This window comes from Ochlerotatus camptorhynchus, unplaced genomic scaffold, assembly GCF_037179485.1.
Source record: "Ochlerotatus camptorhynchus isolate MF236.1 unplaced genomic scaffold, CSIRO-AGI_Acam_v1.1 ptg000475l, whole genome shotgun sequence".
NCBI lineage: Eukaryota > Metazoa > Arthropoda > Insecta > Diptera > Culicidae > Ochlerotatus > Ochlerotatus camptorhynchus.
The window spans coordinates 226,681-249,843 of record NW_027040961.1 but is presented as its reverse complement, the minus strand read 5'-3'; the positions used below and the strand labels follow the sequence as shown (position 1 = coordinate 249,843).

The 23,163-nt window shown below is 41.1% G+C and overlaps 1 protein-coding gene and 1 non-coding gene across 3 annotated transcripts in view; one reads left to right on the top strand and one right to left on the bottom strand.

Moving 5' to 3' along the window:
• Positions 1-23,163, top strand: part of ap (apterous) — a 294,145-nt gene that overhangs the window by 157,338 nt on the left and 113,644 nt on the right. The gene's annotated exons all lie outside the window — the stretch shown is intronic.
• Positions 21,824-21,975, bottom strand: LOC135712389 (5.8S ribosomal RNA). The gene has a single exon (XR_010518593.1). It is a non-coding gene; the product is annotated as a 5.8S ribosomal RNA (ribosomal RNA).

Here is a 23,163-nt window from a genome sequence, read left to right as displayed (position 1 = left end):
ACTTCTCTGTTGTAGTTTTTTGGTCCGACTCTACAGTGGTATTGCAATGGATGAAATCTCCCCCACGATCCTGGAAAACCTTCGTTGCAAACCGTATTTCCGAAATTCAATCCACTACTCACGGCTAGGAATGGTTACACGTAGCTGGAAAGGATAACCCCGCAGATCTCGTTTCCCGAGGGATGTCAGCTGAAGAATTGGTCGCAAACAACTTGTGGAAGTATGGTCCAACCTGGCTGCAAGAGGATATATCACGGTGGCCGGTTCAACTTACGCAGGAAGACCAGTTACCCTCCGAGGAGATGGAAGCAAACCCGAACGTGATACTTACAACCCAGACGCTTAAGCCAACTTCATTGTTCGAGAGATTTTCATCGTACCCGCTTCTGCTTGGTGCAGTTGCATACTGTTTTCGGTTCTACAACAACACTCGCCGTAATAAGGAGCACCGGAAGTCCAGCAGCGTCCTGTCCGCCGCCGAATTACAGCACTCCAAATTAGCTCTCGTGAAGCTAGTTCAAGCTGAAACGTTCCCCGAAGATTTGAAGCAGCTGAAGAAAAGGCAAATGGTATCAGGAAAGTCCTCTCTTCGTCTGCTGAACCCCTTCCTCGATTCCGATGGTTTGATCCACGTTGGTGGCCGGTTGCGCTTATCCGATGCACCATATGACGTGAAACATCAGATCGTTATTCCCGGATTTCATCCCTTTTCACAACTTCTTCTGAAGCATCAGCATCGTAAACTCGTGCACGGTGGAATTACGCTGACTCTCGCTGTCGTCCGTGACGAGTTCTGGCCACTGAATGGCCGAAAATCAGTACGTAGTGCCATTCGTAAATGCTACGAGTGTAGCAGATCGAACCCGCAACCCATCCAGCAACCGATTGGCCAGTTGCCCGTTGCAAGAGTGACCGCCAACGAAGCTTTCGTTTGCACAGGCGTTGATTATTGTGGTCCAATCTTCCTCAAGCCGATCCACCGTAGAGCCGCCTCCCGTAAATCCTACATCTGTGTCTTCGTGTGTTTGAGCACGAAGGCGGTTCACCTGGAACTGGTGAGCGACCTTAGCACGGCTGCTTTCCTGATGGCCTTAGATCGTTTCGTGTGGAGGAGAAATAAGCCACAGCATCTGTACTCCGACAACGGCACGAACTTCATCGGTGCGAAGAATGCTTTGCACCAACTCAACCTGACAACGACAAGATCTCCAAGCACCTCGCTGAAGACAGCATCCAATGGCATCTGATCCCTCCTCGAGCTCCCAACTTTGGTGGCCTCTGGGAAGCCGCGGTGAAGGTAGCCAAGACCCACCTGGTGCGTCAACTCGGTTCTTCACTACTTTCTATCGAAGAGTTCTCCACGGTGCTGACTAAAATCGAAGGGTGCATGAATTCCCGTTCTCTGCTCCCACTTTCGAGCGATCCAAACGATTTTGCTGCGCTCACCCCGGCGCATTTCCTAGTGAAGAACATGATTCGTCCCATTCCCGAAGCCGACGTCCGTGATGTACCGTTCAACCGTCTCAATCAGTACCAAAAGCTCCAGAAGTACGCTCAAACTTTCTGGCATCGCTGGCGCAATGAGTACCTGAAAGAGCTGAACCTGCAGTATAATGCCAACCCGAAGCGCTACCAAATCAATGTAGGAGACATCGTCATCGTGAAGGATGAATCCTTGCCGCCAGCCCGCTGGCCTTTGGCCCGCATAACCGAACTGCATCCTGGACTCGATGGCGTCACCCGAGTCGTAACCGTGCGCACCTCCACGGGAATCTTCAAGCGAGCTGTGTGCAAGATTTGCCCATTAGAGTGTTCTACGGAATAATTAATTTTGCAATAATGTATCGCTAGGGAAGAAATGAGTTAAAGTGAATTCAATTACTTAAAATTTTGAAATAAGTTTTCAAAAGGTGGCCGGTTATGATAGGTTTAAAATGCAGTAATCACTGTACCCATGAAATATTTTACTGTTCCGTTTTCCGCTGATTCCACCCAGCAATCTAATTTGATTTTGTGTTGTTTACATTTTGCCTTTGTTCTGCATCAATCATCTCCCATTATGTATCAATACACAACGTAGGAAGCAATTGAAAGTGAAAGTTGTTTTTCTTTGCTATTCCCGAAAAGTGCGTTTTTCCCGAGTTTTCCACGATTTTTACCCGTCGCGCGTTAGTTTCCAGTCGTGTGTGATTCCGTTGCTGTTTGGAAGAAAGGCAAGTGAGCCTCCCCTATTGGAGGGCGCCAACCTGCTGCAACCGGAGGAGCCTGATCGTCGTCTCGCCTGTATATTCTGCTGTTGCCGCTGCCGCTGCCCGTGGAAGCTAATCGCTTTCACATCACCTGTATGGAATAGAGCAGAAGAGAAGCCCGTCCCGGTACATATAAACCCGAAGCCCGTCCCGCAAATTTCATGGTGAGTCATTCAGTTGCCCATCACTACTATTAGAAATCCAATCCACACCTGCTATAGCTTTTATTAATAAATAATTAGTGTACACCCCTTGATTACTGTATCACTTTATATTTTCATAGCTTTTAGTCAGGTGACAGTACTGCATATGAAGATCGCGAAGTCCCTCCAGATTACCCAGTAGTAAGCCGACCTTGAGCCACAGCTCGAGCGGTTTCTTGCTACTGAGCGTTTTTTCCGGGATACAGACAGTACAGTTACAATAGGGATGATACGATTACCTGTGCGCTTGTTTGTACCAAAGGTAATAAACTGCACAAAATGTTAGTGACTAGGGCACACTGGGGCTTTCTGTGGTAACAAGTCACGCTGTGATCAATGTGAGGAGAAACATACGGAGGGTTCATGTCGTGCCTCCCCAAAATGTCCTGATTGTTTGGAAATTCCGCATGCTCTCACTGATTATCCAAGATACAAACAGCAGGGAGAAAAACTCCAGCGGTCTTTGAAGGCTCACGTGCAGCGTTCCTTGGCGGAAATCCTAAGATCAGTTACACCATCTTCCCGAGATCGTCCGTGTAGTAACCACTTCGACCTTCTCTCGGTTGATGATCAGGGCTCTGACCCTAATGTTGCCGAGGGAAGTCATTTCGTTTTCAAAGCCCACCTAGGAAGCGATCCAAAATTATCACGCAACAGCCTCAGGAGGCCTCTCGTATTGAAGCTCGAGTCATCTTGAAGAAACCAGGAAGTACCATTTCAAACCATTTGATGTTGATAGGGACTTTCCGCGGCTTCCAGCTTCTTCCAAGGCTCCGGATATTCCAGTTCCACAGTCAGGACAACATGCAGCTATGTTCTCGTTTTCTGGAATTATAGATGGCATTCTCTAAATATTGAATGTGTCTGATTCCATGAGGAACATCATTGTTTTAATGATTCCAACGTTGAATACTCTTTTGAAGCAACTAGTTTCTAAATGGCCAATGCTTTCGTCGATCATCAACTTTGACATTTAAAATTACTAGCGTTTGAGAGTGTGATAGTGATTTGTCTGTTCGTGTATTAATTTTGGTTTCTGTTTTCTCATCGTTGTCCCTTCACAAGCCCTTATTTTTATGTTTCGTTGCAGTTGTAAACAACCACCAGTCATCTCGAGATACAGAGATCAAGAGCACTTTCCCGTCACCTCACTGCATCTCCTATGGTCAATCGTCTAAAAACAGCCAGTAAACGGCGGTGGAGATAAATATATCAATCCCATCCTTGTGTACCTTTTCCTTGATCCCTTCCCTACCTTTTAATAGATTGTAGCCCGTAACCTCGAGTAAGCCGCGAGTAGTCGGATACCTCTTGTACTAACTCTATTTTTAAGAAACATCGTAAAAAAAAAAAATGAATTTCGGCTCGGTAAAGCTTCCGCATTTGAGCCTTGATAAATAAATGAATTTAAAAAAAAATTGGTATCAAGTTCAAAAATTGGTATAAATACCGATAAATCGATATATTTGTATAAAGAGAGAGGGAAGGCTTGTTGTTGATCATTTGGATATATTGGCTACTAAAAAAAATGCTAAAAAATATGCAATTTCATAAAATTTAAAATTAACAGAAATTTAAAAAAAATATAGATTTTTTTAAGCAAGTTCCAGCCTTAACTATTCACCAAATCTAATAACATTTCTTCCGTTATCTTGGTAAAAATGAAACATAATGATTGAAGGGGGGGCATTTGAGATAATCATCGTTTTACTTTTTTTTAATATTAATTTACTAAGTTTTTTATTGAAGTTTATTTTTTCCTTAAAGATAATATAACTACACACTAAAAAAATCTGAATTTTACTGATGAACACCCATGCATGCAAACATTTATGCATGTAAACTTCCTTTTCACGTAAACTAGCAGCTTGCAAGAAATGTTGCAAACATTTCCACCTTTGTTGCATACAATATATGGAATATTGCATGACATGTCTCATAAATTTACACGATTTATAATGTAAATTTGTATGATTTATGACGCTCCATTTATGTGCATCATAGTAACGGAAATTTACACTACTTTTTTTTAGCTGTGTACCTTCAACTTTTTTTCAGATATCATTTTGATCAGATCAACAGTTTTCATGTTATGATTTTTTGAAAAAATATAATCAATTTTTTTAATACGTGCAGAAAAAAAACATATTTAAATGAAAAATGCAACCATGTGAACATGTGAGCAATGTTTCATTCAAATCGGAAGGGGTTGAGACAAAATTGACATATTTTTTAGAGTTTTGGGCTGGAAATGCTCAGTTGAATCCTTTGCCTACAAGATTGTTGAATGAGACTTGACTACGTTTTCCCTTCGTGCGTTTTTCATTTTTTTTTTTAAATCTCGTTTTCCTCTTTGATCCCCGCCCGTTTCCTTACAACAGATAATCAGAAGCCTAACGATGCAATAAGTTTACTTGGTTAAATTTATTTCTCCGGAACATGACAAAGCATTTTGGCACACGATTAATGCTAGACGAGTTCCCATCCAACATTTGCACCCCCGTGTTTTTCCTACGGCAAAGTCTGCTGCTGAGTCCAAAAACCCCGTACTATTTCACTTTATCGCACACAAATCTTGCTTGCATGTGGTTCCCTCACCTCACGCGCAGAACTAGCCGGAAAATTATGAGCAAAACGTTTCGCTTCTAAATATTTCAACTCCTCTACTTACCAGCTCGACCAACATGTAGCAAGATATGCGAAGGTAGAACTTCATTGAGTTGTGCGCGCATGTTCAGCCAGCTGTGCGAAAGGCAAACCCATGATGGGCTAAACTTTATGTTTATGCTAATCTTGGCGAGCCAAAGGGTGGGATTTTCACGAGACGCCAAAGCACGAAACACGAGAGAAGCGAAAAACCGGGAATAGTTGTTAATATATAAACAATGTTAACCATGCCCGGGATGGGTTTGCTACCGTTTGCGGTCGTTTGTTTGCTAGATAGATTGTGGAAGAAGCAACAACCGAACCGGGAAAGCTGTTGTGTGTGAAACGACTATTTTTTTTCCTAAAAATTTAGTATCGGGCCGGAAACAAAACGGTGCAACCGTTTGCCACGCATTTATTAAAGAGTGATAGATGCGTAGAACTTGGATCGGGCCCCAACGTGAATGGGTTGAAACTTGTGGTATACGGGGATTCTCGGCAATAAGGCTGATTTCGTACATCCAGATCGTTTTCTTCCATAGATATGCAGCGCGATCGTCTCCCCATCTCCCATCACACACCATAAATTATGGCAAATATTAATAAATCTCCGGGCAGCGTGCGCCTCTTGACCGGATGGTCACAAATCTTAAACGTTTTCGTATGGTACGACGATTGTAGTGTTACTATCTCAGACGACGTTGGAAAGGGAAGGGGGGAAGTAAGGTGGAACACCTAAGGTTTGGCAGCACTAGAGCCAGTGTATGAGCATATGGGCCGAGAAGGAAATTTATCTCCCGCTATAAACCTTATGATATATGGACCGATGTTTTTGACCGGGCAGTCTACATACTGTCGTGGATATGGGTGGATGTATTTGTGTGGACATTTTCGTCCGGTTTCTGTTGGGACGGTCTTTTCCGGAATGATTTAGGGGTCTGCGTTGACGACGGGATTCCCATAGTGGAGCGTTGCCTTAAATCATGTTTCAAGACGAATTGCCTTCGGTTAGAACATTGTAGAGAAATATAATCCTTTTTGCGCGTGAATTTTAAACTTCAGCCACACAAATAGAGTCATAAAAATGCAGAAACAAATGGCTCCTTTCCACCTGCTGGTCACAATTTCTGCTCAAATCTTTAACAACCTACAAACGACCGCTTGTAACGACCCAGTAATAGATTGCTCGACTTGTTGAAAAAAATTAGCGGCGCTGAACTTTGTGCGGAGATTAGTGGTGTTCCAGTTTCTGACCGAAAGATAAATCCCCCTTCCAGCGCAACAAAACAGCCACTTTATATACTGCGCACTATCATGTGAGAAATTATTCATGACTTCATTATTTACATTGCATTAATCTTCCCCGGATAGGAGGAAGGCAAAACGTAAAATATAGCTGAATAACTCAAAAACGTACCCCGAGCGAAAATGTTTGATGTTAATCTTGCGTAAAACATGCGAGCATTTATTACAAATGCATGGATAATAAAAATTATGCTTCTTCAGCAGACCACGCTCGGTCGGTCGGTCGGTCGGTCTGCAAGACCTTCACGTCTCAACGGTGTGACCTTTGCCGGCTGTGACAGGCTGGGGAAGAAGCAAAAATGCAAAAATGTCATGATCTGGACCTCCCAGCTCATCAGCTGGTGGTGGCGAAGCGAACGAACAACGGTTTCGCTGATTGCTCCACTGCGTCACGAAATGGTTAGGCCAGACGACCGTCGCCACAGTTGATCCACCGGCAGCAATTATTATCAACTCGGCTGGCTGTGAGACTGAGAGAACCACGGCGTGGTGCGGTGCTCAATGTGGTGATAATTCCGTCACCAAGGCGTGTCAAATTCCAATCACTAATTATGTTCTCAATCATATACAATTTGCCTTTCTATAAGCGTTTAGTAGGACTTTTCTGGGCTATCGTTTTCCTCCACACTTGAATGGTTCTAAATCTAGTGGAACCCATGTCCATAGTGTCCACCCAGAGACTGATTTGTGAACTCGGAAGCGTCGGTGCATGTTAGCGCGTTTGAATGATGTGGCTGAGGCAGTTTTTTGTCAACCTGGTTTAAAATGTTAAAGTTTCGGATGACGATTAGAACTTCGATGCGTGCATCAATGAAAGGCGGCTGGAACATTTGGTACACAGACGTTGAACCGAATGAACATTGATGTTTTGGTGAATGGACGCCTGGCCCAATTGTCGTTCGGTTGTAAAATAAAAACGTGAAATCATTTTTTTTTAATATTTTAAAGATTTTCCATTCTTCTGAACATGACCAGTTATATTGAGTAGCACTATTTTCGATGAATAAAATTTATAATCACTTCATTTTCCGTCTTTGGAAACCTGGTCATTCTTTTCAGCTGTCTAGTCCACTTGACTTGGGGTTTATTTTTAGACTGATAGTTTTAGGTGTAGCGTGACTCAGTGACACCCAGGGTTGATGGTTTGGGTATGACCCCCTAATTGTGAACCATTTTTGTTCAAAGCAGAATGGCTACTTATTTATTTATTCTTATTTCATCTGACTTTTTTCAGTCTTAATGAAATCTAGGATGAGGAAAAGCCTCTTTGAGTAAACCATTCAGTTGGCTCAAAGAGGCGTAAAAACCCCATGTCTTATCATACATATAACAATAAATAAAATTACAAATAGTCAATACACGGAATACGTTGACTACAAATGACAAACATATTTAAAGCTAAGTCAATAATCTAAAATAATTAAACACAACAATCTGCAAATGCGTCACAGCTCACGCATCGGAGGGTTGGAAACTCGGCGTAGTGTTGTAGAAGGACCATGTAATAAAAAAAAAAAACAGCAGGTAATACACACTTTCGAAGTAGCAGTGATTGGACAGATACTCACCGCTGTGCATTGAGGCGGCGTTGAAAAGTGGCAGCAGAAACATTGAAGTCAAATTGTCCACTAACATCGTTAAACCGAGAAGACATTATCCTGATAGGATCGTGTTGACCATAACGGCTGTTCCGGGTAGCAAGGTGCAGGAAATTACGTTGCCGGTGCGGCGCATATACGTTCAATTCAGCAAGAATATCTGGGGCATCGATTTCATCTTCGCTTCTCCAGAGTATTGATGCCTAACAGCATACAACGATGTTCATATGGAGGAAGATTTGACGAATCACGCCTGGGTAAGTGCCGAAGAGCGAGGCGCACAAACTTTTCTGCACCGCCTCGATACGGTCAATCCAGTTTCTGTTGTACGGGCACCATACCAGCACGGAAGATTCCAAAGTAGATCGAACCAGTGCACAGAAAAGGGACTTCAGGCAGAGAGGATCACGAAATCCATCAGCAAGCTTAAACATGAAGCCGAGCTGTTTATTGGCTTTTGCAATCACGTCTTCGTAATGCGGTCGGAAAGTGAGTTCGCGGTCCAATATCACACCGAGATCCCTAACCTGATACAAGCGCTCGAGAGTTTGTCCACACATGCTGTAGTTGAAATTGATTGGTTGCCGCTTCCTGCTGAATGATATTGTGTTGCATTTGGCTATGCATAAATCGAGTAGGTTTCGCTTGCTCCAGTCCTCGAACAAATCTAATAACCTCTGCAACTCCAGAGATAAAGATCTTAACATCGTCGGCACAGAATATTCGCTGTCCACGTGGCAACACAAAGACAATGTCATTTATGAATAATGAGAAAAGCAGCGGTCCAAGATTACTCCCTTGCGGTACACCAGAAAGAATCATAAACGGCTCCGAATGTGACGAACCAATCCTTACTCTCACGGATCTTTCAGACAGATATGATCTAAACCAGCTAACAAGCGCGGAAGATACCCCCAGCTTCTCGAGTTGAAGTCCGTGTATATGGCATCCACTTGTGAACCAGCGTCGATAGAGCGCATGTGGAGTGAGGTGAACTGAGTGAGGTTAGTAGGAACAGATCGTTTCGGGTAGAATCCATGCTGGGCACATGAAATGTAGTTTTTTGGTGGCTTCCAAGAGAGCGTTGTTTACAATTATTTCAAAAACCTTAGAGCAAGCGCTCAACGACGTTATTCCACGGTAGTTGAGGACGTTACATTTGTCACCCTTTTTGTGAATCGGTGACAGAAACGAAGTTTTCCATCCAGCAGGAAATTTTTGCTGTTGGAACGAGAGATTGAACAGTTTTACTAACGGTGTCATCAGAGAACTCGAGTAGTTTTTCAACACAGATGAAGGAATCCCATCAGGACCTGGTGACACGGAATGTTTGAGCTTACGTAATGCATTTTCGACATGCTCCTCGCTGATTTGGAAAATTCCAAAGTCGATGCTGTCTAGCGGCGTATCACGAACAGCAGCCTCTATCTGCGGTGGCGTAGCAGGCGTATTTGAGAAAACATTCTTGAAGCGTTCAGCAAAGATCTCACATTTACTAGAGGCTGTGCTAGCAAATCGGTTGCCAAAATACATGGACGTAGGCAATCCATCTTCCTTGCGTTTAGTACGAACAAAATACCAGAACTGTTTGGGATGTAGACGTAAATTTCTCTGCGTACGATCAACGTATCGAGCATACAATAGACGATTATACCATGTGTACTTGTTACTGGCCATTACAAAGCGATGTTTGGAGTGTTGTGAACGACTCCGACTATACGTTCCAAGTGCAGATCGCCTACGGCGCTTCAACTGGCGGAGGCTCCTGTTCGTCCAAGGAGGCTTCAGTGGAGGGCGCTGAAGAGGCCCGTGAGCTTCGATGACTTGACGTATCTCCGTGTTGAAAATACATAGAATATCGTCCAGATCCTGATCAGAATCCAAAAATTGCCAATCGATCGATAACAGCGCATCATTCATCGAACTATAATCAGCCCGACGAAAATCGAACCGGCAGTCGTCTAGAGATGGTTCAAATGACACTGGTACTGAAATAGAAATGGTGACGTCAATAGCAGGATGTGGAGTATCGATTTCTACGAGCGATTCAGCCGCTTCGGATACGCAACAGCTTGATAACGCTGAGTTATTCACGAGTACTAAATCAAGAATCCGTGAACTGGAGTTCTTCACAGTATTGATTTGTGTCAGACCCTGGAAGCTGAAGGCATCGTACAATGCACAACTAGCATTCGTTAATCTCGATGTGTGGGAATCTATTGTGAGGCCACCATCCTCTGATGGTACCCAGTGCATTTCAGGATGATTACAGTCTCCAAACTGGAAAGCAAGGTCATGAGGCCTCAAGCCGGAAAGGATTGAATCAATGGTGTCAGTATGCTGCTGTATGAGCGACAGGTCGTCTCTACAATCAGGTGGTAGATAAAGCACTCCAATGCTGACATCATAGTTCTGCAGTTTGATTTTGATCCAAAGCTGCTCGAGAGCATTACTTATCGGAGTTGGATCAATACAGCAACACAATATAGAAGAGACGGCTATCAATACACCTCCACCACGAGTTTTTCGACTGTTCAAATAGCTACGATCTGTCCTGAACACAGTGTAAGAGTCGTTGAATAATTGAGTAGACAAGATGCAATCTTTTAACATAATTTATTATGCTCATCCTTTTCGGTAATTCTGGCAACTGAAATAAGCTGGGATAAAAGCGTTCAAAGTGAAGAAATCTTTGGAAATGCTGTTAATGAATTCAGAGACGACAGAAATGTTCATGCATCTCAGAAGAAGTCCGGCGGCGGAGTCTTTATAGGTCTTTCGGTCAATTTTAACTTATAAATCATCTGTACATCAACATTTAAAAAAAAAATCAGCATGTTTGGGTGAAATCACACATAACCGGTGAAACGCACGTGTTCGCCTAAGTGTATTTTGCCCAAGACCATGCTCATAAGAACACTTATGAAGCCTTCTCCCAAAGTGCAGAACGCGCTTTTCGTAGCTTTTTTGTCTCCAGGCATAAAATATCATCGGTCGTAGAGGCTTATTTTTATGTAAAGGGCACCGCCGTCGAGTTTGAGTTTGAATAAATCCCAGGTTCTAGCATATTAAAGAGGCTTATAGTAACATTGCTTGATTATCGTGTGTTTTGTGAAACTTAACATCGTTATCAACGTCGCCGTAGGGGCCGGTTTTGAATGGTTGCAATAACAACGCGATCGTAGCTTGTATGATGTGATATGAGGGGCTTGGTGGCCTTAGAGTGACCATTTTAGCTTGCTGAGAAGAACATCATGAGTTTAATCTCAAGCCACTACACATTCAAGATTCGTTAATCGCTTTATTTGTTAATGTGAGTACATAGGAATAACAACAAATCGATCATTGGTGTGGTGTAATAAAAGGAGCTCGTTTGCCTAGTGGCAAACGTTTTTGCTTACTGAGCAGAATATCATGGGTTTAATCCCAAGCTCCTTCGTGTTATATGATCGTTAGGACATCAATTCAGCTTATCGTTTACCAAAACGAAACCTGCTGCAATCCCAAATCTCTTATCCAATATCTCAGTAATTCGTCATGGAAGTGCAGAGGTGTTCTCGGCTTCCATCAAAGCGAGTGTCACGTCACACATTTTTGGGTTACCGTGCCCCTTTATTCACGCTTGCCGATTTTACCAGCGTACACATATTGCACATCTTTTAAGCTATCTCGACCGAACCTTATTGCGTTTTAAAACGACTGTTTTCTCTTTCATATTTTGTCGTCAAAACCACCAAATCCACCACGACCCGCCGTGACTACCGTTAATCTTCAACAGGGCCTCATGATCATGTTAAGGACACACCTAACAACACAACAAAAACTAATCGGTCAAGTTCCAAGCTTGCATGTTCGATCGAGACATTTATTTTCTTAACGAATCATGCTTGCACTTGAAAAAAAAAACATAATGGATTATTCGTAGACACCTAACCGTAAAAACTCAAGGAGCATGCTTCATGCGATCGAGGTCATCCCTTTGACAAATGGGAACGATGAAAATAAATCTCTATTATTCCCCCGAAGGGACGAATCCGCTCTCGCAAACAATGTATCCGATCCCCAATCCGGCGCAACCGGCATCTCGCCCACGCATGTCAACACCACCATCAGATAACCACCAATTAGATGCCTCAAAAGGTCCGGGACCAGGCAGAATTTCTCGACTATTTATGAAAAGTTTAGCAATGGACCTCACTGCTCCATTGTTTTTGATTTCTGGAATCCGGAGCCTTCCTAAAAATTTGGAAAAGCTCATTTCTAGTGCCTATTTTTTAATCTGGCTGAAAATCTGACGTATGTAAGGACTATTGATTGAATTCAATGGATAACGGAAACCACGTAGAAGTCCTTTATACAGACTTCAGCAAGACATTTGACCGCATTGACATACCAATTCTACTCTTTAAATTGCAAAAAACATGAATTGAGTCAGGACTCCTAAAATGGCTTGAATCAGGCAGCCCCCCAAACTCTATTTTTGGACCTCTTATTTTTATTCTATATGTATACATTTCTTTCAATCTCAAAAAACTTAAATTGCTAATCTATGCCAACGACATGAAGCTCTTTTTGGCAATAAAATATGATGAAGACATTAATATTTTTCAGAGTGAAATACTCATATTCACATTCACATGGTGTAAAAAAGCCTATTAGAACTGAATGTAAAAAAAAACAACTTAATATCGGCAGGAAAAGAAAAACATCAAAAATATCAATTTCATTGGGAAAAAATGTAGACAAATGTGAAAGAGCTCGGGATTTAGGATTTATTTTAGACTCCAAACTAACTTTCATAGATCATTACAAAACAATCATTCACAGGGCAAATAACATGCTGGGCTTTATCAAGCGATTTTGCTACAGCTTTCATAACCTATACACAATTTAAACACTATATTGCTTATGTGTGGTCAATACTGGAATATTGAAGTATGGTATGGTCTTCTTTTACAAGCAAGCACGAAGAAAGCTTAGAATCAGTACAAAAACCTATTTATACTAGGTATACGCCCTTCGCAAATTAGGTTGGAGATCATTTCCGCTTCCATCATATGGAGCACGCTTCATGCAGGGCTGGTAGCGAGTCACTTTTTAGTGACTTCGTAACTTTTTTCAAGCCAGTCACTAAAAAGTCTCCTTTTTCTTGAAAATAGTGACTTTTAAACTTTTTTGGTGTGAATTTATTTTCAAGAATCATCATTCTTTGTTTTGTGACGTTTAATCGTCTTTCGCTATCTACAGGGTCTCCACTCATTTTTTTTATAAAATTACTTGTGTTTTCCAGGTTTTTCCAGAACTTTAACGAATAAATTCCAGGTTATTTTTAAATACGTTAAAACACCCAAGAAATTGTAACAGCTTTACAATCAAATCCATTTAATGTTGAAGTTTGCCACTTCCTTAAATTCTCACTTTAAAAAAGTTAAAAAATACTTACTTAATTTGAGTAAGTCCAAGATCTAAAAATATTCAATGTCTTAAAGTTTCGTATTCCATGTACAAGTTAAAGATATTGAAAAAATTCAAAGTTCCAGAATTGAGGAAAAAAATAAATGATTTATTTCAAGTTCGTAATTAACTTTCAGGGAAGTACAGAGACCTTCAGAGAATTTATGAAAACTTCAGAAATATTTCATGAACTTCACAGAAGTCCAGAGAATTTCAGGGAAGTTTAAAGTTTCCATTTATTTCCGAGCAGAACCGCGATCTTCAATAGAATTGAGAGCTTTAGGGAATCTTCAAGAACATCTTGACAGATCAGAGAATCAAAGGGCAGCTCAAATAAGTTCAAGGAAATTGTAGAAACCTAAAAGAAGTTTCGAGAAGCTCGGGAATTTTCGGAAACTTCAGAAAAGCTGCGAGAGAATTTCTGGAACGTGATTAAAAATTATATGAACATCCGCAAAACGTAAGAGTATTTTTGATTAGAGAACATCAACAAAATTTCAGAGAGTTTTTTACAAGCAGCGATATTTTCAGAGAAATTTTAATAAATTCAGATATTTTTAGATAGTTTCAATATGTTCAGCAATTGAGGACAAATACATAAATAAAAGAAATTCCGAGTACTTCAAGGACGATCAGATAGCTTCAGAATAATCCCACTAACTTTAGCAAATTTGCAATGACTTCTAAGAAGTTCCGTAGAATTATGGGGTATTTCAAGAATTCTATGATTGATCCGAAAACGTCAGAACCGTCGGGGAATTATGAATATATAGATGAAAATTTGTCGGACAATTAAACAGATTAAGAGTACTTCAGGTAAGAATAGATAAGTTCAGGGAAAATTAGTGAGCGTTTATAATGGTTATAATACTTAAGGAAATTTCAAAGCAAATCAATTATTTTCAGTAAAGTTGCGGGTTCTTAAAAAATACTGATAAATTCAGGGCAGTCTAGAGAACTTTGATGAAATTCAGTAATCGTTTTGGCAGTTTTAATAACACCAGGAAAGCCTATATTATTGAAGAAGTTTTAAATTAGTGCCGATAATTTTAGGAAAGTTACACGAACTTCAGAAAAATTTGAGAACTTCAGTGAAAATCATAGAACTATATTGATAATTTTGTTATAAAAATTGTGGGAGCACAAAAGTTCCAGAAATTTTGAAAAACTTCGAAAACTTCACAGAAGGACAATGGTCTTCAGAAACATTTCGTGAACTTCATAGAAATCTATGGAGCTTAAGGGGATATCCGCGAACTTCAGGAATTTTTATGTACATTAGCATTTGAAAGAAGTTTAGTTAGCTCCGAAAATTGGAGGATTTTCAGGGGGAGGTCAGTTCCATTGGTTTCAGAAAATTAGTGGGAAATTTAAAGAAGTGCCCACATTTTCAGATATCTTCAGAGACGTTAAAAAGTTGAATGAGGTTTTCGCATAAGTTCAGAAGTTCATGGAATATTACACATTTCTAGGACGGTTCAATTAAATTCAACGCAGTACAACAAGCTTCATGAGAACTGCAAAAACTTTTGAGAAATTTTGAGAATTTCAGAAAAGAACAGAAAACCTCAGAGCAGTTCCGTAAATATTAGAGAAGTCACATAAATTTTAAAGAAGTTTAGAGAACTTCAGCGAATTTTTAAACCTTTAGAGGAGATCCATGATCAATAGAAACATTGAGAAAACTTTAGGAAGTCCTAAGGAACAAATTGAGAACATTCAAGTGGTTCTGACGTCCTCAAAATAGTCCATTTAATATTCAACGGAGATTTCCATTTTAAGTATTCCTCAAAATTTTGATAAATCTATTCTCCGAATTCATTTTTTTTTTAGTTTTCCTCGAAATTACCTTGCAATTTTCCACAATAAGAAACTGTTGGAAAGATTCATTTCAGATTTCCTTTTAAATTTCACTCCTTCCCTAGGAATTCTACTTATATTGAAAGTCTCCTAAGAATTCAACGGCATTTTTTCTCACAAATTTCTTAGATTTCTTCTCATGATTTGTTTGGCAAACTCTCCTGAATTTATTTGCCGAATTCCTTTGAAGATGTCCTGGCGTTATTCTGAGATTTAATTGTAATCCTCCTTTTAGCATTTTCAAAAAAACATCTAAGCAGTTATGCTTCGGATTCGTTTTCTCCCACAAACGCTATGAAATTATCTTCAGAACGCCCTCCTCAGAAATTCCTAGGAGTTTTTTTTTCAAAATTTACTTTGAATTCTATTCAGGGTTTCTTGAAATTCTACTCAAAACTATCAGGCTTCAAATGAAATCTAAAATTCCTCAGTACTACCTTGAAAGCAGATTGCATTTGATGATTTACTGAAAGATTTTTTCCTCCAGAACTCCCTTGGAAGGAGGTCCTTAGAAATTATAATACAATTCCACGAACCTTCAAAACTGTGCATGGAATTTAACTCCAGATTTTTAAAAATTTATTGATGTATTATAGCTTTTAAGTCCAAATTTAAATTTATGCATATTCCAATGCTTCGGTTAGGGATGTTGCCAAACAGTTGAATCTGTCCAAATCTTTTGTTCAGAGAGCCAAGGACCGGGAGGGACTGCATACGTACAAAGTGCAGAAAGCTCCAAATTGTGACGAACGGCAATACGGTGGGAAAGACACGGGCCCGGAAACTGTACACCCAGATGCTGATGAAGCCTCATTGTCTCTTAATGGATGATGAGACTTACGTCAAGGTGGACTTCCGGGAGCTTCCTACTGTTCTTCACCGCCCAGCCCAAGTTTGATGTAGTAATAAAGCAGAAACTTTCAAAGTTTTCCAAGAAATACATGATTTGGCAAGCGATCTGTTCATGTGGCAAAGTGCGTGAGTCGTTCGCGACCACCAGGACTGTAAACAGGGAGATCTACCTCAAGGAGTGTCTACAGAAGCGACAGCAACATAAGGGCCCTACGATCTTCTGGCCGGATCTAGCTTCGTGCCACTATTCAAATGTTGTCCTGGAGTGATACGAAGCTAACGAACTAAGGCCCATTGAAAAATACTGGGCTATCATGAAGCAGGCACTACGGATGCATCCCAAGGTGGTCAAACCTGAGGAAGATATGAAGAAAAAGTGGGTTTCCGTACAGAAAAAGCTGCAGCCAGATGTTTTACAGAACCTAATGAGTGGAGTTAAGTGTATGGTGTGAGCGTACGGTTTTCGTATTGAAGTTGAATGAATTAAATATGTCAAAAGCTTACTTATGGGTTATACTTTATTGCCTGAATGTTTGAAAAGGATCGGTCAACTAGGTAATGTCTACAGCGTTTTTTCCGTGATGAAATTTGATGTAGGACACGCTTTACGCCATTTATGCATTTTCCCTAAGTGAAATGCATTTAACTGAAATGTATTTTAAATGAAAGTCCGCTAACTGAAACAAATTTCAGTTAAAAGTCATTCGTCTCTCAAATTTATTTTATTTATTTATTCGTCAATCAATCAAATCGTAGACTACATATTAACATTAAGACTTATGTTCTATGACTTCGCAGGGTTCTGAAATATATTTTTAATTCTGTTGAGGGCATATTTAGGTCAATCATTTCACAATGATGATTATAAACAGTCATCATCTGATTTACCGGTCCAAATTTAGCGTAATTGGTCCGATGGCGATCTACTGCGAACAACTGTCGATTGCGTAATTGTCGGGAAGGTGCATACAAATTTAACCTTGACAATAGATCAGCTGAGTCAATGCGTTGCGAAATGATATTGTTTAATAAAGAAATCTTTGCGTAATCCCGACGTTCTTTCAATGTTTGAATGCTGATCAGCAAGCAACGTGCTTCATATGACGGGAGAGGAAAAGCCGTCCAGCCTACGTAATGCATATAATAAAAATTGCTTTTGGATTGACTCTATTCGTTCTTCATGCTTTTTCATATAGGGTGACCAAGCAACGCTACAATATTCTAAAATTGACCTCACATAAGCAACGTAAAGTGATTTAATTGTATAAGGATCTTTAAAGTGGAGACCGAAACGTTTTATAAAATTAAGCATATTGCCTGCTCTATGTATTATTGTGTTATAATGGTCCACAAATATCAATTTAGAATCAAGAATAATACCTAAATCTCTTACATTTTCACATTTTTGAACATTTTCATTACCTAATGTAATACAAAGATTTTGTTTGTTTAGTTTTCTACTGTACGTTATAAGATTACATTTTTTGATATTTTGTTTCAATAAACTTTTACTACACCATCTGTAAAAAACATGTATTTCATTCTGAAACACATTCATATCGTTATCGCTTCCTATTTCTAAAAATAGCTTCATGTCATCAGCGTATATAAGTACCTTGATATTTTTTAAAATAAGAGAGACGTCATTAATTACAAAATAAAAAGAAGGGGACCTAGGTGCGATCCCTGGGGAACCCCTGACGTGACATGAATTGGCTTAGATGTTTTCTCGTTGAATCTTACAATTTGCTGGCGATCAACTAAATACGATCTAATCCAGGTGATGAGCTCCATCTCAATTCCCATTTTTTCTAATTTAAAAATCAGCATTGGGATATCAATTCTGTCAAACGCTTTGCTGAAGTCTGTATATAGAGCTTCTACTTGGTTACCTCTGTCCATTGCATTTAATACAAAGTCCACAAATTCCAAAAGGTTTGTGGTGGTTGAACGGCCTTTAAAAAATCCGTGTTGTGCACTAGTTATTCTTTGTTTTATTTGGCCAAAAATGTTTTTATTTATAATTGATTCGAAGAGTTTTGGAATGCACGAAATGATAGCAATCCCACGATAATTTCGAATATCGGATTTTTTACCTGATTTATATATGGGTATTAAGTAAGATTTTTTCCATATCTTCGGGAATATACCGGATTCAAGCGACATATTAAACAGCCAGAATAAAGGGGTTGTGAGTTCAGTTGCTAAGTTTTTCATAAAAGTAGGTGGGATTCCATCTGGTCCTGAACCTTTAGTGGCGTCCAAATCTCGTAGGCCATTCCAAATATCATGAAGCGAAATGTTATTAACGCCAACAGTAGTTGAAAAGTCAGGAAAATAAGAAAAATATTCATAATCACGATCATTATCTGAAAATTTCGTGTATGTTTCTTGAAAAAAAAGTGGCGAAAAGATTACATATATCATCAGAATTATTACCTTCCTTTTCATCCAATGTCATTTTTGATGGAAAACTGCACGATTTCATTTTAGTTTTGACGTAATTGAAGAAGTTTCTTGGACATAATTTAATTTCATTCTCAGTTTTTATGTTATACTCAGAAAGTGCCAAAGAAATTGCATCATTGAGTTGATCACAAATCCTTAAATACTTTTCGAGATTATCACGATTTTTATGTTTTCTGTATAATTTGTGAGCTTTTTGTTTACGATTTTTCAAGTTAATGATATGATTAGTGAACCAAACCGGATATTTGGAGGAATAATTGCGTCGTCTCCTTTTTAATGGAATTTCCTCGTGAATTACGTCAAACAGAATTTTATAAAAAAACCTCCACGGCACATTCAACATTTACCTGATCCTTCAAAATGGTTTTCCAATTTAGTCCATTAAATTTAGTTTTAATATTATCATAATTAGCATTTTTGTAGTCGAACACATTTTCATACTCACTGTCGTTGGGGTGTTGACTCTCATGAACAAATATGGAATACTCGATTGCTGTGTGAAATGCTTCATTCTTCCATAAAGGAGAAATAGATTTACTTACACAGAAATCTTCATGTATATTCGTTAACAAGAAATCTAAGAAACAATTCTGTTGATTTCTTACATGGTTTATTTGGTTTAATCCTAAAGACGCCATTTTTTCAAAAATAAATTGTAATGTTTCGTTTTCCCCAATGACTGGGAGAAGAAAACTCTCATTATCTGAATCAGGAATAAAATCAGCATTGCGTTGATTGAAATCTCCATAAATATGAATTTTGAATTCAGGGGGAAATTGAAATACGATTTCTTCAGCTATTTGGAAAAACTTTTCATACGAGGACTTACAAGCGTAGTCTGGGGGAAAAAGACTGTGGCAAAAATATGAGTTTCACCAGCTATATTTGTCTTTACCCACACATGCTCAAATTCTTTTACTTTCGATGAAACAATAAGTTCTGAAATAAATTTTGAAGAAATAGCAATAAGAACTCCACCACCTGACATTCTTTGGGTTTCGAGTAAGTCACGATCATCTCTGAAAACATTATAATCATTTCCAAAAGTTTCCTCACTTTTAATGTTCTCGTTCCAACTAGTTTCAGTGCCCAAAATAACTGAAAAAGAGGAACTCAGTATATTTTTATAAATTTCATTCATTTTTGTTGCGTAATTGTCGATTGTCGTAATTGTCAGAATTTTAATCATCCAAGATCTCATTCGAATATTTGCTACTACCACCAAGATCTGTGCTAGTGGCGGCTCCATGTCGGCTTACGCCAGGCACTTCAACGCACACCACCAGACCCTCCTACTCGCTGGCGTCTCAAAGGGCAGTCGTGCGAACGCGCTGCCCCACTTGTACGCCAGCGGTAATGTATAGGCAAACGACTTAAGCGCCATCCATTTTAAGGGCTAATTGCTTCGGCAGGTGAGTTGTTACACACTCCTTAGCGGATGACGACTTCCATGTCCACCGTCCTGCTGTCTGTAGCAATCAACACCTTTCATGGTATCTATGATGCGTCGTTTATTTAGGCGCCGTAACATTACGTTTGGTTCATCCCACAGCACCAGTTCTGCTTACCAAAACTTGGCCCACTAAGCACACAGATATCTTCTACGCCGCTTATGGAGGCAACGACCGCAGGGGGCCGGCCCGGCGTCAACGCTGCAATAACATCATGCAAGAATGTTATGGTACGTACCCATTTATAGTTTGAGAATAGGTTAAGATCATTTCGAACCTAAGGCCTCTAATCATTCGCTTTACCAGATAAGAATAGAGTTCGAAACGTTGCGTGCTCCAGCTATCCTGAGGGAAACTTCGGAGGGAACCAGCTACTAGATGGTTCGATTGGTCTTTCGCCCCTATGCCCAATTCTGACAATCGATTTGCACGTCAGAACTGCTTCGGTCCTCCATCAGGGTTTCCCCTGACTTCAACCTGATCAGGCATAGTTCACCATCTTTCGGGTCACATCCTGCACACTCACGGTATGTTGTGGCACGGTAGGGCCCCGGAGGGCCTCACCGCATGCCTGGTACAACACCCGGGGATGGAGGGACGCTGCAGAGAGCCGCGCCCGTAATCCCGCACAACTCAAGTTATGTTTTTTGCGCCTTTGGTGTTCCGGAGGACGACCATTGGCTCGCGCGCAAGATAGACTTCTTGGTCCGTGTTTCAAGACGGGTCCCGAAGGTACCTCGATTTTATCATTGCCGATCGACAGTCCGCCGGTCCATTGCGGGAAGACCGAGGCGGTGTACGCGGAAATCCATCACGCGCCCGACTGCAAAACACCACGTGCAGTAAGCCCCACCTCGCGGCACAGGCCTTCAGAACTGAGCGTCGCTACTGTGGGGCAAGCAACCAGCACCAGGGGGCAACTGTCGGGCGACCTTGCGTCCTTGCGGACGCCAAAGCTGTTTCGTAATGGATCGCAATGTCCTCGTGTGACGCGGGAGACAAGTGCCCTGCGGCGAGCCGGCCGGAACCGGCCGAACCGCAGGTGAATGTCTCCGCTCGGATAATCGAGTTCAACGGGCTTGAGCCCTAGGCAGTTTCACGTACTTTTTGACTCTCTATTCAGAGTGCTTTTCAACTTTCCCTCACGGTACTTGTTCGCTATCGGTCTCGTGGTGATATTTAGCTTTAGAAGGAGTTTACCTCCCACTTTGTGCTGCACTATCAAGCAACACGACTCCATGGAGAAATCTTCTACCATCAGCGCCGTTCTACGGGCCTATCACCCTCTCTGGGAGTAAAAGCCACATTCTAGTTGAACTTGAACTGGTAACCGCTGGTTACGGCAGATGACGAAATCTCCAGTACACGGAACCAGGTAGATGCACAAGTGCATCACCTCTGCGTGCTGAGCTCTTCCCGTTTCGCTCGCAGCTACTCAGGGAATCCTTGTTAGTTTCTTTTCCTCCGCTTATTAATATGCTAAAAGTTAGGGGGTAGTCACACATTATTTGAGGCCTACTGGGTTGGGTTGGTTGGTTGGTGTGTGATGGAATACAACATAGCCTAGCACAGCCGGCCTGATTGGGATGTATTCATCAACCACGTCCGAGAGGACGCGCCTGACTATCTTCAATGTTTTACCGCCACCGAAGGCGGGAAAACATCACTACGCATACGCGCTGCGCCTGTCCACCCGAAGTGAAACGCGCAGCGCGTATAGTTGAATAGATAAATATAGGCACTCAAAAATGTGTACATCGTACTGTTGTACGATGTGCAATATGCGTTCAACTTGTCGGTGTTCATGTGTCCTGCAGTTCACATTCTGACGCGCATTTAGCTGCGGTCTTCATCGATCCACGAGCCGAGTGATCCCCTGCCTAGGGTTTGGTTTCAAGATTTTCGAGAGCAACAACAAGGGTAAAACACTGGTTTGGGTATATCCCATGCATGTATGCATGCATGCATGCATGGGTCGGGTTGGGAAATCATCGCGGACTGGCACTGCGCTCAGCACTCTGCAGCACCGTTCGTACACACGGGTCGAGCGAGCGACACCATACGAGCAGCAGCAGCAGCAGCAGGCAACCGAGAGTCACAGAGTCCTCCGAAAACACACACAGGGTAACGTGCTCGTACGTGCCTGGGTCGGCGGCGCCGGGAGGGCGGCCGACGGCACACACCAGACACACGTTCGATCTGGATTCCTCGGGAGGAGGAGGAGCAGAAATCTCTTGTTGATTTGATCAATACAGTAATGATCCTTCCGCAGGTTCACCTACGGAAACCTTGTTACGACTTTTACTTCCTCTAAATCATCAAATTCGGTCAACTTCAGGGAGTCAAATGTAATCCCGAGGGACTAGCAAATGTTCACCTTCAAAGACCTCACTAAATAATCCATCGGTAGTAGCGACGGGCGGTGTGTACAAAGGGCAGGGACGTAATCAACGCTAGCTAATGACCAGCACTTACTGGGAATTCCAGGTTCATATGGACCATTTCAATCCATAATCCCGACTAAATGAGCATTCAGTGATTTCCCGGCCCTCTCGGGCTAGGATACACGCTGCTGCTCACATTGTAGCGCGCGTGCAGCCCAGAACATCTAAGGGCATCACGGACCTGAGCAATGAGTGTTACGATTAAAATTCTGACAATATACCACAATTTCCGTAGAATGTGTTTCAGATGAACACGAGAAGGAATAAATTAATCTGAAAACTGGTTTGACAAATAAATTGCATTTCAGTTAGCTATTGCCGTTCACTTAGTGAAATGTAAACATTTTCCAGTTTTTTAAAAACTTTTTTAGAGAAGCTATCAGCATTTTTCAGTTAGCGAACATTAAGTATATAAGCAGTTTGTTTCAACCAATGTGAATGATTTCTGTAACCAATAACTACTCAAACTCAGTGTGTTTTCGCTTATAGCATCAATCCCTGGTCTATATTTCATTCTTTATAGTCCACTATGACCATTCCAAAGCAGTCCAAAAATCGTCACAATCCACCGCATATCAGCACCCAAAGCACAAATAACCTAATAACAGTATATTACCGCTCTAAACGACCTC